Consider the following 15,676-nt stretch of genomic DNA (forward strand, 5'->3'; position numbering starts at 1 on the left):
TCATTTTTCAGGGTTTTTCTAAGTGTTTGTTAAGCGGTTACTATGTGTCAAACAACCTTCTAACCACTGGGGTAGATACAAGCTAATTAGGTAAGGGCACAGTTCCTGTCCCACGAGGGTTTTACAGCTTAGGTAGGAAGGAGAACAGGTATCCCCATTTTATGGAGGAGGAATCTGATGTCCAGAGAAGTGAAGGTGACCTGCCCCAGGCCCTCCAGCAAGTAATTGGAGGATGTGGGATTAGAATCCAGGTCCTGCTGACTCCCAAGCCCGAGCTCTCTTCACGGGGCCACGCAGGTTCTCTAGGTAACTGTGACACTGTAACAGAGGGAACCAGCAGAGGATAAATGGCTGAGGTTAACTCCTCATTATTGACTACAAATCTCTCAATCACCTTGCCCCCGCCTAACTCACCTCCCTTCTCGCCTTCTACAGCCCAGCCCACACACTCCATTCCTATGGTATTACCCTTCTACCTGTGCCTCATTCTCGCCTGTCCCTCCGGCGACCCCTGGCCCATGTCCTACTTCTGGCCAGGAATGCCTTCCCTCCCTAAATCTGCCAAGTTGTCACATTTCCCCCTTCGAAGCTTTACCTTAAGCTAACCTCCTCCAGGAGGCCTTCCCAGACTAAGCCCCCCTTTTCCCTCCCTTCACCATTGTGCCCACTTGTTTCTTCCACTTTAAACCGCTTCCCCCCACCCCCGCTTCCCCCGATGCATTTTCCAAGTAGACCAAGGCATGCCCATGGGTAAAGATTGATGCTAGATCTGTACCTCAACACCTTTCAAAGGGTTTCTTTCCTCTGGATTTGAGATTCCAGTAGAATTCAATGGAAATGGTGGAATGCACTGAATGGGACAATTTATAAAAAAAGTGTGTCAGGCCCCAGAAATGCAAAGGAACCTCCACTGCCCTCATGACCCACCATCAGCTGAAACAGTGGAAAGACCAAATAGAATACTGAAAAACACATTGGCTAAAAACTGGGCTGAAAGAAATCTCAAAAGGCCAGACACATTTCCTCTAGCTCATGAGCGCAGGAAAGCCAGGGTCAAAGAAAAACTGCATGAACTACCCACAGGATGCCCTAGGAGGACTTTTGCCTCCCCCCTCCACCACCGCCAATTTTGCAAAACACTCATTTGATATATAATTTGATTTGATTAGATTTTTATAGATCATCATTTAAACGCATTCAGAGTAATCACACCCTGGTCTAGGAGGCCAGCCCAGAAGAATCTGACTCACTCTTGCCATTCTCTACAAATGAGGGGTTGGGTACCTGTCAAAGTCTGCAGGGGAAAGGATGCCTTGGCACCTCAGTGGAAAAGAGCATTCTTGATCCACCTGACCACTACCACCATCATGTGCCAGAACTTGGATTCCTGAATCTACGCCTCTCTCTGCAAGAATACTGCCATTCCTCCTGAGGCCACGATGGCATATGGTTAACAGCAGCAGCTCAAGCAGCAGCAACAGTCTGAGGCAAACTCAAATGCCTACCAGCCCTGGAAAAGAGCTCTGGAATCCTTTGTTGTACTTTTGGAGACGTCTCGTTTCTTAGCATTCTAATGGTGGAAAACTCCTGAAATAATTCATTAGTTTGGCTAATCTAGTCTTTCTATTTCTTGGTAATTTATTTAGAAAATGGAATGGGTAACCTTTGGTTTTATTTGATTTTGCAGTGTAGGATATCTCAGCCCCTGTCACGCCAATCTGCTTCACTACACCTTGATCCGATATTCTGTTGACCTCAGTATTACTGGGCATAGACTGGGGTGCCCCATTTGTAGCCTAGAGGGAATGTACATACTTCCAGTCGCCCAGAACCTGACTGATTACATTACTGACAAAGTCATCAGCGGCACCAAGGCTGCATTCAGACCTATTCCATTTATGAAGATCGGAACCGTATCAGGAAATTGCCAGGAAATTGGTCGAGAAGTTGTAATTTAGGATATGTCGCCCCTGCCAGCCATTCTCACTTGTACATACTCCCCTCGGAAGAATAAGAAATCACCGGGAACTATTGGAAACCAATTGAATCTTTCCAATCCTGACTTCCTCCAACGGGGTGGCTCACATGGGTAAAGGAGTCAGGTTCTTAGCAAGTAGTTCTGGTTAGTTGGCAAATTCCATGACCAATGCCATTCGAGGCCTGCATGAGGAAACAAATAGCTCCCCAAGCCATGGCCCTACAAAACAGTTCAGCCTAGAATCTACTCTGGCTGGTCAAGGGAGTGTGTGTTCACTCATAGGAAAACTGTGCTGTGCTCTCATCCCAGATCATGGAGGTGACATCAGTAAGACTCTAGATCAATTCATATGGCTGGACAGAATCTCCAAGAAACCACTGATGACTACCTCGAAGACTGACTGGTTCACTGGCTTGTGTGGAAATCTTGGAAGCTCACATGTCATGGCTTACCGATGGAAGTAATATTTGCTGTTGTGCTTTACCTAGACAAACTTTTTCTCCAGTGTTGTTATAATTACAGAGCCAGTGAATTGAACCATCAGATAACTCTGAGGATGCTCAAGATTGGCCTACAGCAAGGAGGGCGAGGAGGAAGAGAGGTTGGACAAGGAAGTTCGGGGTATGATGGGGATCAGACCATAAAAGACTTCTAACCCCCAACATCAAAACGCCCTTCTGCTGCCAGTCCCCCAGACCTCAAAGTCTGACCAAATACAGCTGCCCGTGGTGCAGAGCAGCCAAAGGAGTGTAGGGTCCTTTGAAGAGCATGAACCCTGGCCACAGGGCTCCTTGCCTGTGCCTTGTTTGTTGGGCTAAAATCAGTCAGTCAGTCACTTACTAAATGCAGTGCATTCACTCGTTTGATCTTATATATCGAGGCTCTTGGGAGAGTACAGTTCAACAGAATGAGTAGGCACGTTCCCTGCTTACAGCTTACGAGCTCACAGTCTCATAAGTGGGGAGAAGGGGGGAGTAAGAGGGAGTGAAACCCCAAAGGGGGGATTGTGAAGGCACAGTGGTCAGAACCTTGCATTGGCCGCCTGCGCTCTCTGACCTTTCTCTCTGAGCTTCAGAGCCCCTAGACCTGCTTGGCCGCCTCTAGGCCTGCTTGACTGTCTCATATCATAGAAAATCAAGTACTGCTGAGTTTGCTACCTGTCTCAAGTGCAGCACATTCTCCACCCCTCCGCCCCCCATCTCCCACACTTTAGTCTCTGCTGCCTGTCTTGTCAGAGAGATGGCCAGGTTACAGATCTCAACGAAGAATGGAGCTATTCCTCCTTGGTTAGAGCAGGAGCCCCCTAGCTCGTCAGTCAGACCAGAGGCAGGGCGTGATGTTAGCCTACTTGGCCTCTATTATAGAAGAACAGAGTAGGGACGGGAGATTGCCCCAGAGGAGAATGTACTGCTGCTTTTCTTAAAATTTGAATCTTCTATCCTGTGCTCACCTCGGGTGCTGTACCAATGGTGTGCAAGGAAACTGTTTTGCTTTCAGCTAAACCGGCCTTTGCTACTAAAGGCAACTCTGCCTGTCCAGCACTGCTCCCTCCTAATATCAGTAGAACGGGTAGTGGAAATACGCTTGCCCCCTAACATACCCTTTTGAACCCAAATCAGAGAGTGTGAAGTTTTCTCCAACATCATCTAGAAGGATTTCTCCTCAGTGATGCACCATAGAAAAAAATGTGCAACCACCTCATGGAAACCTTCAGGGCCCTGGTGAGGTTCCCCTTTCCCTTTACGTAAGTCTGGATAACTACACCCAACTGTCCAACTCCTTCAAATGCAGGTACCAGCACCTCCATTCTCAGTCGTTCAGGTCAAACCGAAGGACTCTGTTCACTGTTTCCACCTTGTTAAAACCCCTTTCTTGGTTAACAAGTGCCACCAGGCACTATCCCAAGAGACAACATCACATGAATGAACTCTCACTAGAGATCGGCGTCATCCGTTAACTGAAGCATAGGACTGGGGCCCGAACGTCTAGGGCTTCCCATTCATGTAGCCCACGAGTCGTGCGTTGGGCTGCTTTGTTGCACTGCCACCAATTAGAGTTGAAGCGTGGAGAGACAGGAGCTATGGGAGCATTGGCAGTCGATGCCTCTCCCTCGCCACGTGTCATTCACCCTTGCACTTCCCGAAAGCAAAGGTGGATGTGGGGTGGGAGGATGGGGGAAAGAAGAAAGGCACTAATGGAGCCAATGCATTTCCCCCAGCCATAATGGTACTGGCTCGAAGAGTTGAGGCAGCAACTGCTTGAGTTCTCATGTAACGTAACTCTCTCTCTCTCCATGTCTCTCTTTCTCCATGTCTCTCTCTTTCTCTCTCTCATATCACTCTCATCCTAGAGATTTGTTCCTTGAATTTTGAATCAAGGCAGTTATGCTCAGGTCAAGAACTGGGTGGGAGTAACTAACCAAATATAAACGTCCCCATCAAGAACAGCCAGGGCCAGAGTGCTTTTTGTAATAGTGCTTGGCACATAGTAAGCACTTAACAAATACCATTTCTGTTGTTGTTTTGTCTGGAGGAGAACGGAAGTCAGAAAGATTCCCTCAGATCTGAATTGTGTTTTCTGACATACCCTTTACCCTGTCTTCTCCTCCTCCTTTTCTTCCTCCTCCCTTTCCTCCTTTTCTTCCTCCTCCCTTTCCTCCTTTTCTTCCTCCTCCCCTTCCCTCTCCTCTTTTTCTCCTCCCCCTCTTCCTTTGATTCCTCTGCCTGCCTCCTCTTTTTCCTCCTCCTCCTCTTCCTCCTTCTTTCATTCATTCATTAAATTTAATTGAAAGCTAACTTACTGAGAAACTTACTGTGTGCAGAGCACTGTACCAAGCGCATGGAAAGTACAATTCGGCAACAAATGGAGACAATGTCTACCCAACAACGGTTCACAGTCCAGAAGGCGGGAGACAAACAACAAAACAAAACGAGTAGACAGGAATCAGTAGCACCAATGTAAACATACAAATAGAGTTAGAGATATATACACAAGATTAACACAATAAATAGAAGTATGAATGCTGTGAGGCGGGGAGAGGGGATAGAACTGAGGGAGGGAGTAGAGGTGATGAGGAGGAGGAGCAGAGAAAAAGGAGTGCTTTGTTTGGGAAGGCCTTCTGGATATGGTGAGCTTGCAGTGGGGCTTTGAATTTGGGAAGTGTGCTATTTTGGAGAACGTGAAGAGGAAGGCCATTCCAGGCCGGAGTTAGGACTTGGGCCAGAGGTCGAAGTTGGGACAGGGGAGGACGAGTCACAGTGAGGAGGTTCACAGCAGAGGATCGGAGTGTTTGGGCTGGGCTGTGGAAGGAGAGAAGGGAGGTGAGGTAGGAGGAGACAAGTTGATAGCCTTTGAAGCCAATAGGGAGGAGTTTTTATTTGATACAAGGTTGATAGGCAACCACTGGAGATTTTGGGCGACCGGGGCGACATGCCCAGAGTGTTTGTGTAGAAAAATAATCAGGGCATCAGAATGAAATATAGATTGAAGTGGGGAGAGACAGGAGTTTGGGAGTTCAGAAAGGAGGTTGATGTAGTAATCCAGTCGGGGGAGGGTGAGTGATTGAACTAACAACGTAGCGGTTAGGATGGAGAAGAAATGGCTGATCTTGGCAATGCTGTGAAGGTGAGACCGGCAGGTTTTGGTGACAGATTGGATAAGTGGGGGAAATGAGACAGTGGAGTCAAGGATGGCAACAAAGTGGTGGGCTTGTGAGACGGGAAGGATGAAAAAGCTCCCACAGTGACAGGAAAGTCAGGGAGAGGACCGGGGTTGGGAAGGGAGATAAGGTGCTCAGTCTTGGACATGTTGAGTTTAGGGTTGTGGAAGGACATCCAGGTGGAAATGTCCTGAAGGCAGGAGAAGGTGCAAGCCTGGAGGGAGGGAGAGAGAAGAGGGGAGGTGATATAGATATGCGTATCATCGGGTAGAGATGGTAGTTGAAAACGAAGGAGCGAAGCTAACCACGGGAGTGATTATAGATGGAGAACAGAAGGGGACCGAGAACTGACCCTTGAGGAAACCCTAAAGTTACGAGATGAGAGGATGTAGAGGGGCCCGTGAAGGAGACTGAGAATGAATGGCCAAAGAGATGAGGAGAACTAGGAGAGGGCAGAGTTCTTGAAGACAAGGTTGAATAACTTGTTGAGGAAAAGAGGATGGTCGAGAGTATCAAAGGCAGCTGAGAGGTCGAGAAGGATTAGGATAGAGTCTAATCCACTAGATTTGGCAAGAAGGAGGTCATTGGTGTTCTTTGAGAGAGCAGTTTGGTTGGAGTCGAGGGGACAGAAACCAGATTGGATGGAATCCAGAAGAGAATTATAGTTGAGAAATTCGAGGCAGCGAGTATTGACCACTCGCCCTGGAGTTTGGAAAGGAAGGGTAGGAGCGAGATGGAGCAATAACTGGAGGGGCAGTGAGGTTCAAGAGAGGGGCATTTTTAGGATGGGAGAGTCGTAGTCATGCTTGAAGGCAGAGTGGAAGAAACCGTTGGAGAGCGAGCAGTTGAAGATCGAAGTTAAGGAGGGGAGGAGGGAAAGGGTGAGGTTTTTTTAAGGTGAGAGGGAAAGCGGCCCGAAACACGGGTCGAGGGCGTAGCCCTTGATCGGAGGGAGGAGAAATGTGAATATCAGGCTGACACTGTCCACTTCTGGTTCATCCTCTCCTGCTTTAACTCTGATCTCTCCTCTGCTCCCAAAAATTATTTCTCCATTCTTATTGACACCCATGACCATCACCCTTGACAGTTGTTCCAGACCACTGACTCCCTCCTCAGTCCTCCTGCCAGCCCCCGCAAACACATACATACATTCATTCAATAGTATTTATTGAGCGCTTACTATGTGCAGAGCACTGTACTAAGCGCTTGGAATGTACAAATCGTCAACAGATACAGTTCCTGTCCACTGACGGGCTTACAGTCTATTCGGGGGAGACAGACAGACAAAAACAATAGCAGTGATTAGAATCAAGGAGATGAACATCTCATTAAAACAATAGCAATAAATAGAATCAAGGTGATGTACATCTCATTAACAAAATAAATAGGGTAATGAACATATATACAGTTGAGTGGTCGAGCACAGTGCTGAGGGCAGGAGAAGGGAGATGGGGAGGAGCAGAGGGAAAGCGGGGAAAAGAGGGCTTAGCTGCGGGGAGGTGAAGCCAGGGAGTAGAGGGGGAGCAGAGGGAGCAGAGGGAAAAGGGGAAGCTCAGTCTGGGAAGGCCTCTTGGAGGAGGTGACCTCTAAGTAGTGTTTTAAAGAGGGGAAGAGAATTAGTTTGGCGGAGGTGAGGAGGGAGGACATTCCAGGACAGCGGGAGGACGTGGCCCAGGGGTCGATGGTGGGATAGGCGAGAACGGAGGACGGTGAGGAGGTGGACGCCAGAGGAGCGGAGCTTGCGGGGTGTGGAGTAGAAAGAGAGAAGGGAGGAGAGTTAGGAGGGGGCAAGGGGATGGAGAGCCTTGAAGTCTAGAATGAGAAGTTTCTGTTTCATGCGGAGGTTGACAGGAGGTTTTTAAGAAGGGGAGTGAGGTTTTTAAGAAGGGGAGTGACATGCCCAGACCGTTTCTACAGGAAGATGAGCCGGGCAGCGGAATGAAGAATAGACTGGAGCGGGGAGAGACGGCAGGAAGGGAGATCAGAGAGAAGGCTGACACAATAATTCAGCCGGGATATTGTGAGAGGTTGTAACAGTACGATAGCTGTTTGGGTGGAGAGGAAAGGGCGGATCTTGGCGATATTATAAAGGTGAGACCGGCAGGTTCTGGTGACGGATTGGATGTGTGAGGTGAATGAAAGAGCCGAGTCAAAGCTGACACCGAGGTTGCGGGCTTGAGAGACGGGAAGGATGGTCGTACCATCCACAGTGATAGGGAAGTCAGGCAGAGGACAGGGCTTGGGAATTAAGATGAGGAGCTCAGTTTTGGACACACACACACACACACACACACACATACACAAACGACCTCCCCTTCCATTACCCGCAGTGACATGGCCACCTACTTTATTAAGAAAATTTGACATGGTCAGATGTGATTTCCCGAAAATCTCTGCCACTTCTCAATCCCTACTCCTTCCCGCCCCCTCTTCAACTCTCCCTTCTTTCCCAGCAGTGACTTTAGAGGGGACCTCCTGATTTCTCTCAAAACCTATCCCCTCCACTAGCGCTTCCGACCCCTTTCCTTCACACTATATCAAGACACTTGCCCTGCAGCCTTCTTCCCTCCCTAAGTACCACCTTCAAATGCTCGCTCTTCAGTGACCTTTTCTCCACGGCTTGCAACATACCCATGCCTCCGCTCCTTGAAATAAACCCTACCTTTACCCCTTTGGTCCCATTTCCCTCTAACCCATTTCCCTCCTACCATTCCTCTCCAAACTCTTTAAAGCGATTTGCCTAAACCCGCTGTCTCAAATTCCTCTCTACCAATTCTCTCCTTCACCCATCTCCAGTCTGGCTTTCACTCCACAGTCAACGCCTTCTCAAAATTCACCAATGATCTCCTCCTTGCCAAACACATCGGCCTCTATTGCTCCACACCCTCCTCTTCCGCTCAGCTGCCTGTGTCTCTGGCAACCACGGACTTCTGTCAAACGACCGCGGTCGCTGAGTCCCTCCGCCACCCCAACTCTGACCCCGCACTGGCCAAAAGTCGCTGAGATTTCCCCTCCCTTAGGGCCCACGTCCCAGTCTCATGGACGACTACCTCCCAGACGGACCCTCTGCCCAAGGCCACCGGGTTCACCCTCCAGAGGCCACCGAGGTCCCCCCTTGCGCATTACCTGGAGTTGGGCCAGATGGGTCTTCTACCTCCCGACAGACCCTCTGCCCTTTGAAAGCGGAATCTCTGCTACCGAAGGCTAAGGCCTTTGCTGAATATGCAGCACCCTCGGGCTGGGGACCCCACCCGTGATCACTAGAATCTCCCCTCGAAGCGACTTCAGCTTGATCGGATCGCCAATCAGAACTGTGGTCCCTAGCTGCCCCCGAGGGGGAACGAAGTCAGGCCAGGCCAGGTGATGCGTGCATGCCAGAGGAAGGGAGGCCAGGTAGCCCACTCCACGAGCCCCCGAGACGTAAGTCTTCCATGATCTCAGCACTCTGGGGATCCTGATCCCATGGTCGAGACAGAATAGAATACACCCGAGGGGCCAATAGGAGAAAGGGAACGGATTCCCTACACCCTAAACCTGGGCATAGGTTTTGGGTTGAGTTTGGGTTTTGGTTACTCTCTAATTTCTGTTAATGTCTGCCTTCCGCAGACATTGTGGGCAGGGAACTTGTCTGCTACTTCTGTTACAGTGTACTCTCCCTAGCCCTTAGTTCAGTGCTCTGAACATGGCAAATGCTCAATTATCACCATTGATTCATTGATCGACTGATTAAAGTCACCATAAACGCTGACTTTAGCCGTTACACTCCTGAGGACTACTCTCAACTTGCCAAAACCCAAACCATCACTTGGGATTCCTGTGTGAAGGGATCCAAATATGTGAGGAAATTTCCTGGACAGAAAGCACACTGAGGCCTAATAAATGAAGTCCATAAAGCTAAAAATATTCAGCAAAAACGCCATGTACCATAATATTCTGGTCATGGTAGTCCCCAAGCTTAAATCGCTTATTATTCTTTTCAACTATCATCTCGAAGCTCAATATGATAGTTTACAAGGTACATGTGCTTAATTTATACACATTTTGTGCATATATTTATAATACAGAACTCTAATAGCATGTTATGTAATAATCGTGGAAACTTGTTAAGCGCCAAGTATGTGCTTTAACTCATTCAATCATATTTATGGAACACTTACTGTGTCCACAGCACCACACTAAGTGCTTTGAAGAGTGTGATACAATAATAAACAGACACATTCAATTCAATTCAATTCAATCGAATTTATTCAGTGCTACTTGTGTGCAGAGCACCGTAATAATAATAATTATGGTATTTGTCAGCGTTTAGTATTTGCCAAGCACTGTTCTGTACTAAGCGCTTGGGAAAGTATAATACAATAATATTGTATTGGGAAGTACAGTGCAACACAATAAAGAGTGACAATCCCTGTCCACAACGAGCTTGCAGCCTGGGGGAGGCAGATATCAATAGAAATAAAAAGATAGTATAAATGCATAGAATTAAAGATAGATACCTAAGTGCTTTGGGTTAAGGGGAGTGGGGAAAAGTAAAGGGAGCAAGTCAGGCGATGCAGAATAATAATAATGATGTTGGTATTTGTTAAGTGTTTACTATGTGCAAAGCACTGTTCTAAGCACTGGGGGATACAAGGTGATCAGGTTGTCCCACGTGGGGCTCTCAGTTTTAATCCCCATTTTACAGATGAGATAACTGAGCCACAGGAAAGTTAAGTGACTTGCCCAAAGTCACAGAGCTGACAAGCGGAGAAGCAGCGTGGCTCAGTGGAAAGAGCACGGGCTTTGGAGTCAGGGCTCATGAGTTTGAATCCCAGCTCTACCACTTGTCGGCTGTGTGACTGTGGGCAAGTCACTTAACTTCTCTGTGCCTCAGTTCCCTCATCTGTAAAATGGGGATTAAGACTGTGAGCCCCACGTGGGACAACCTGATTCCCCTATGTCTACCCCAGCGCTTAGAACAGTGCTCGGCACATAGTAAGTGCTTAACAAATACCAACATTATTATTATTATTATTACAAGTGGCGGAGTTGGGATTTGAACCTATGACCTCTGACTCCCAAGCCCACGCTCTTTCCACTGAGCCAAGCTGCTTCCCTCATGTTGCATGTCTGTAATGCTGTTGCATTACTGCATGCCTGGAGAGGAGACGCTGTCGTGTTTCAGGAATCTGGGATAATTGAAGAGTACGGTCAGGGAGGATTACCCAAATTCACCGTTAGTACAGAACCTGTCAGCCAGTCTTTTTTCTCTCTCCTCTTCCCCTCCGCTGCAGTCAATTGGCGATATTGACCAAGGCCTACTGAGTGCAGAGAACTACATTAAGCATACAGGAGAGTACAAGAGTTAGCAGATCTGGTCCCTTAACTCAGGGGATTGCAGTCAAGCTGGGGAAACTGATTCCAGAATAATTTACAGCTAGGAAGACGAAGAGAAAGTGGACACGTAAATGCTAATCAAGCACCGGTATTTACTGAGCTCTTACCACGTGCATTTCACTGTGCTAAACGTTTGAAAGAGTACAATACACAGAACCAGCGAACACGTTACCTGTCCTTGACGAGCTTACAGTCTAGAGGAACTAAGGTAGGAGTTAAGACTTATGTAATAGGGTATTTAAGGTATGTACTGAAGTGCAACAGGTGGCTGTAAGCACATGAGGGTCTAGTTGGTGCAGGATGCTCAGGCGATAGCTGGGGAGAGTTAGTTTGGAGAGAACCACAAGTGATCAGAGATGCCTTCCTATAGGAGCACTGAGTTCACATGGGCTTTGAAGGTTGAGGGCTCCTGATGTGAGAGTCCCAGACAGGTGAAAGGGTATGAGAAAGGCCTCAGAGGACATAAAGGTCAGAACGAAGTACAGTGAATCAACTTCTATTCCTTCCTTCTCTGGCCGTCCTCTCTGCACTACAGAATGCCTATTTCTGCTTGGCCTCCTCTAGGCCCTCATCAACGCCTTGTAAGGAAGAAAACCAAATACGATTGGGTATGCTACTCAAGGCAAGTATACGAAAGTGTGTTCCCTTCCTTTTAAGTCTGCATGGCCTTGGCTTGCTTGAGAGGTTGGCATGGTAAGGGTCGCAAGGGAGGATGGAACCATTCCTCCATGGTCAAAGCCAGAATGTCCTGGCCCTTCAATCATACCAGAGGTAGGGACTGGTGTCAACCTACTTGACCTCTATTTTAGGAAAACAAAGCGGGGCCCAGGGGAGAATTTACAGCTGTCTTACTTAAAATTTGAACTTTGTAGTGTGCGCTCAGCACAGATGATGTACCAACTGTGTATAAAGCAACTTTGTATTGCATGGAGCTGAGCTGGCCTTGGCCAATAGAGGATATTCTGCCCATCAACCATTGCTCCCTATTAGCTCCAGTAGAAGTGTTAGCAGAAATACTGCTGGCCCGGACACAGCCTTTTGAACAGAACACAGAGCCCGTGACAGTTTCTTCAAGAATAATTTGGTGCCGTGACTCAGATGACAATGCTGGACAGTGGTCCAGAGCAGTCCTTCTCTCAGTGACCCTCAGGCACCAACCAAAACCATGAGAGACCTTTGGAAACCTCACTCGGGTTTTCAGACAGAGAAGGGACTGCGGCCATTAGACCAAATGCGGTCTAATGTCAGTCGACCGTTTAGTGGTAAGTATGTGAGACACAAGTGAGTAATTTGGTCCTTGGATTCGAACTTGCCTTTATGAACAACAGGCTGCTTTAAGAGCACAGGACATGGACTAGTGCGAAGCCCAGGGCGCTGGACCAATGAAAAATTCTGTGAGAGGGTGACTGTGGCCCCTATTGAATGTTTATGCACTGCTGCACCAGTTCTGGGACTTAAGCCATGCCGGGACCCTCCACCATCATCCTAAGTGAGGCACTGACATGGCCAGTAGGTTTGGTGGAACCCCAAGAACCCCAAGTATGAATGCTTTCCTTGGGGACAAATGTAAGGTATATAAGCCTTCACTTTGAGTGGATGCCAGGGGTCGTATTCATTCATTAAATAGTATTTTTTGAGCGCTTACTATGTGCAGAGCACTGTACTAAGCACTTGGAATGAACAAGTTGGCAATATATAGAGACAGTCCCTGCCGTTTGACGGACTTACAGTCTAATCGGGGGAGACAGACAGACAAGAACAATGGCAATAAATAGAGTCAAGGAGAAGAATATCTCATAAAAACAATGGCAACTAAATGGAATCAAGGCGATGTACATTTCATTAACAAAATTAACAAAATAAATAGGGTAATGAAGATATATACAGTTGAGCAGACAAGTACAGTGCTGAGGGGATGGCAAGGGAGAGGGGGAGGAGCAGAGGGAAATGAGGGGAAAAGAGGAAGCTGCGGAGAGGTGAAGGGGGGGTGGTAGAGGGAGAAGGGGAGCTCAGTCTGGGAAGGCCTCTTGGAGGAGGTGAGTTTTAACTAGGGTTTTGAAGAGGGGAAGAGAATTAGTTTGGCGGAGGTAAGGAGGGAGGGCGTTCCAGGACCGCGGGAGGACGAGGGCCAGGGGTCGACGGCGGGAAAGGCGAGACCGAGGAATGGTGAGGAGGTGGGCGGCAGAGGAGCGGAGCGTGAGGGGTGGGCAGTAGAAAGAGAGAAGGGAGGAGAGGTAAGAAGGGGCAAGGTGATGTAGAGCCTTGAAGCCTAGAGTGAGGAGTTTTTGTTTGGAGCGGAGGTTGATAGGCAACCACTGGAGGTGTTTAAGAAGGGGAATGACATGCCCAGATCGTTTCTGCAGGAAGATGAGCCAGGCAGCGGAGTGAAGAATAGACTGGAGCGGGGCGAGAGAGGAGGAAGGGAGGTCAGAGAGAAGGCTGACACAGTAGTCTAGCCGGGATATAACGAGAGCCTGTAACAGTGAGGTAGCCGTTTGGGTGGAGAGGAAAGGGCGGATCTTGGCGATATTGTAAAGGTGAAACCGGCAGGTCTTGGTAACGGATAGGATGTGTGGGGTGAACGAGAGAGACGAGTCAAGGATGACACTGAGATTGTGGGCCTGAGAGACGGGAAGGATGGCCATGCCAACCACGGTGATAGGGAAGTCTGGGAGAGGACCAGGTTTGGGAGGGAAGATGAGGAGCTCAGTCTTGCTCATGTTGAGTTTTAGGTGGCGGGCCAACATCCAGGTGGAGACATCCTGGAGGCAGGAGGAGATGCGAGCCTGAAGGGAGGGGGAGAGGACAGGGCGGAGATGTAGATCTGTGTGTCATCTGCGTAGAGATGGTAGTCAAAGCCGTGAGAGCGAATGAGTTCACCGAGGGAGTGAGTGTAAATGGAGAACAGAAGAGGGCCAAGAACTGACCCTTGAGGAGCTCCAACAGTTAAAGGATGGGAGGGGGAGGAGGCGCCAGCGAAGGAGACCGAGAATGACCGGCCAGAGAGATAAGAGGAGAACCAGGAGAGGACAGAGTCCGTGAAGCCAAGGGGTGAAGGCGCCAAACTGCATTAGGCCTCAGAAAAATCCATGTATACTTATTTTGGACTTCACCTTGCAAGGTCTTACATAAATGAAATTTTATGTCCGGAACAGTCCTACTGGGCAGACCTCCGCGGAAGGAATCTTCAACCTGGAAAAATTAGTTCCAGAACCTTAGGTTCTGAAGGAAATAAGATCGTCCAGGGTCAGTGGGATTCATATTTGGACTAGTATGATGAAGACTCCAAAAGTCCCCAAAAATATCAAGTGAAAAGTCTTAATAACTCACAGAAGAAACTGAAAGCCCAAATTCAAACCCGGCATTGGAAGGCCAAAAGGTTAGGTGCGCTGAACTTCCTACAACCCCTCTTTACCTCTAGTATCCGAACGTGGAGATGGAAGGGAGAATTAGAAAGAATAGAAGACATTCTGAATTCAGTGTGATGGCCTTTAGTTAACTCCTCTCTCCCTCCCCACCTCTTCCACTATTAGGGAATTAAGGACCATTCTTCCAACAATGTGTGCATAACCCGCCACTCACACACACCTTATTTCCATCCTACCATAAACACAAAGAAAATTCCAAGGCAATTTCACCAATATCCAGTCATACTAGAAATCACAGATAATTTATAGTTCAAACCTCTCTCAGGCAATACCTTGGTTACCATCCATGTTCCCTGGATCTCTGGTGATCTTTCTAATCTTGTTAAGGAATTCCCCAACTAAAGAGAAGAACCATAAAATCGTAACCCCACCTGGGTTGACATTAATCAAGAATTCAGGCCATTTTGCCTTCTGGAGTACGGGGATGCAGGTAGTACGAAGTGCAGGGAAGCTGAATGTCCGGAAGGGGACCCAGGACTTCGTGGACGTGGGCTAGCTCTAATCAGGCAATTATTAGTAGAGAAGATTCAACTGACATAGTACACTCCAGGAAGACTGAGTGGGGAAGGATCAATAACTTCAAGCCAGACAAAGGATGGTCCCTTGGAGAATATCTAGATCGACTCAAGGAAACACTTCAAAGACATTCAGACACTGGACACTCAGCAGAGCAAGCACAAGAAGGGGCAGCCGCCGCCTTTGTGCAAGGGCTCCTCCCCAAGCAGCAAGAGCACTTAAGCATAAACTCTGTTGACTGGCAAATGAATCTGCCCCACAGAGGTACTATTTGGCCTTTCAAGAATAAAGAAAGATGTGCTCGAGGCTAGACTAGAGGCTCTCGAGATATAAAAATACAACAGCCTCAAGGGCTGGGAAAGAGTAGAAAATCTAACCAAGATAGAGGAAAGAACAGGGACTGGAACAAAGGCAGAAGGACAGGCCCCACTTTCTGCTCCTGCAGAAGTGAAGGACATTAGTAAAAATGAAGCTCTCTTCTGCCCTCCACGAAGGCAGACCTTTGGGTGGCACTATTTATTACGGCACCATTGACAGCATGAACTGGAATCGACGCATAGAAGGAATCAGCATGGCATAATGGATAAAGCATGGGCCTGGGATAAGGCCATAGCTTCCAATCCCGGCTCTGACGCTTGTCTGCTATGTGGCCTTAGGCAAGTCACTTTACTTCCCTGTGCCTCAGTTACCTCACGTGCAAAATGACAATCAAGACTGTAT

Source organism: Ornithorhynchus anatinus, unplaced genomic scaffold (assembly GCF_004115215.2).
Source record: "Ornithorhynchus anatinus isolate Pmale09 unplaced genomic scaffold, mOrnAna1.pri.v4 scaffold_22_arrow_ctg1, whole genome shotgun sequence".
NCBI lineage: Eukaryota > Metazoa > Chordata > Mammalia > Monotremata > Ornithorhynchidae > Ornithorhynchus > Ornithorhynchus anatinus.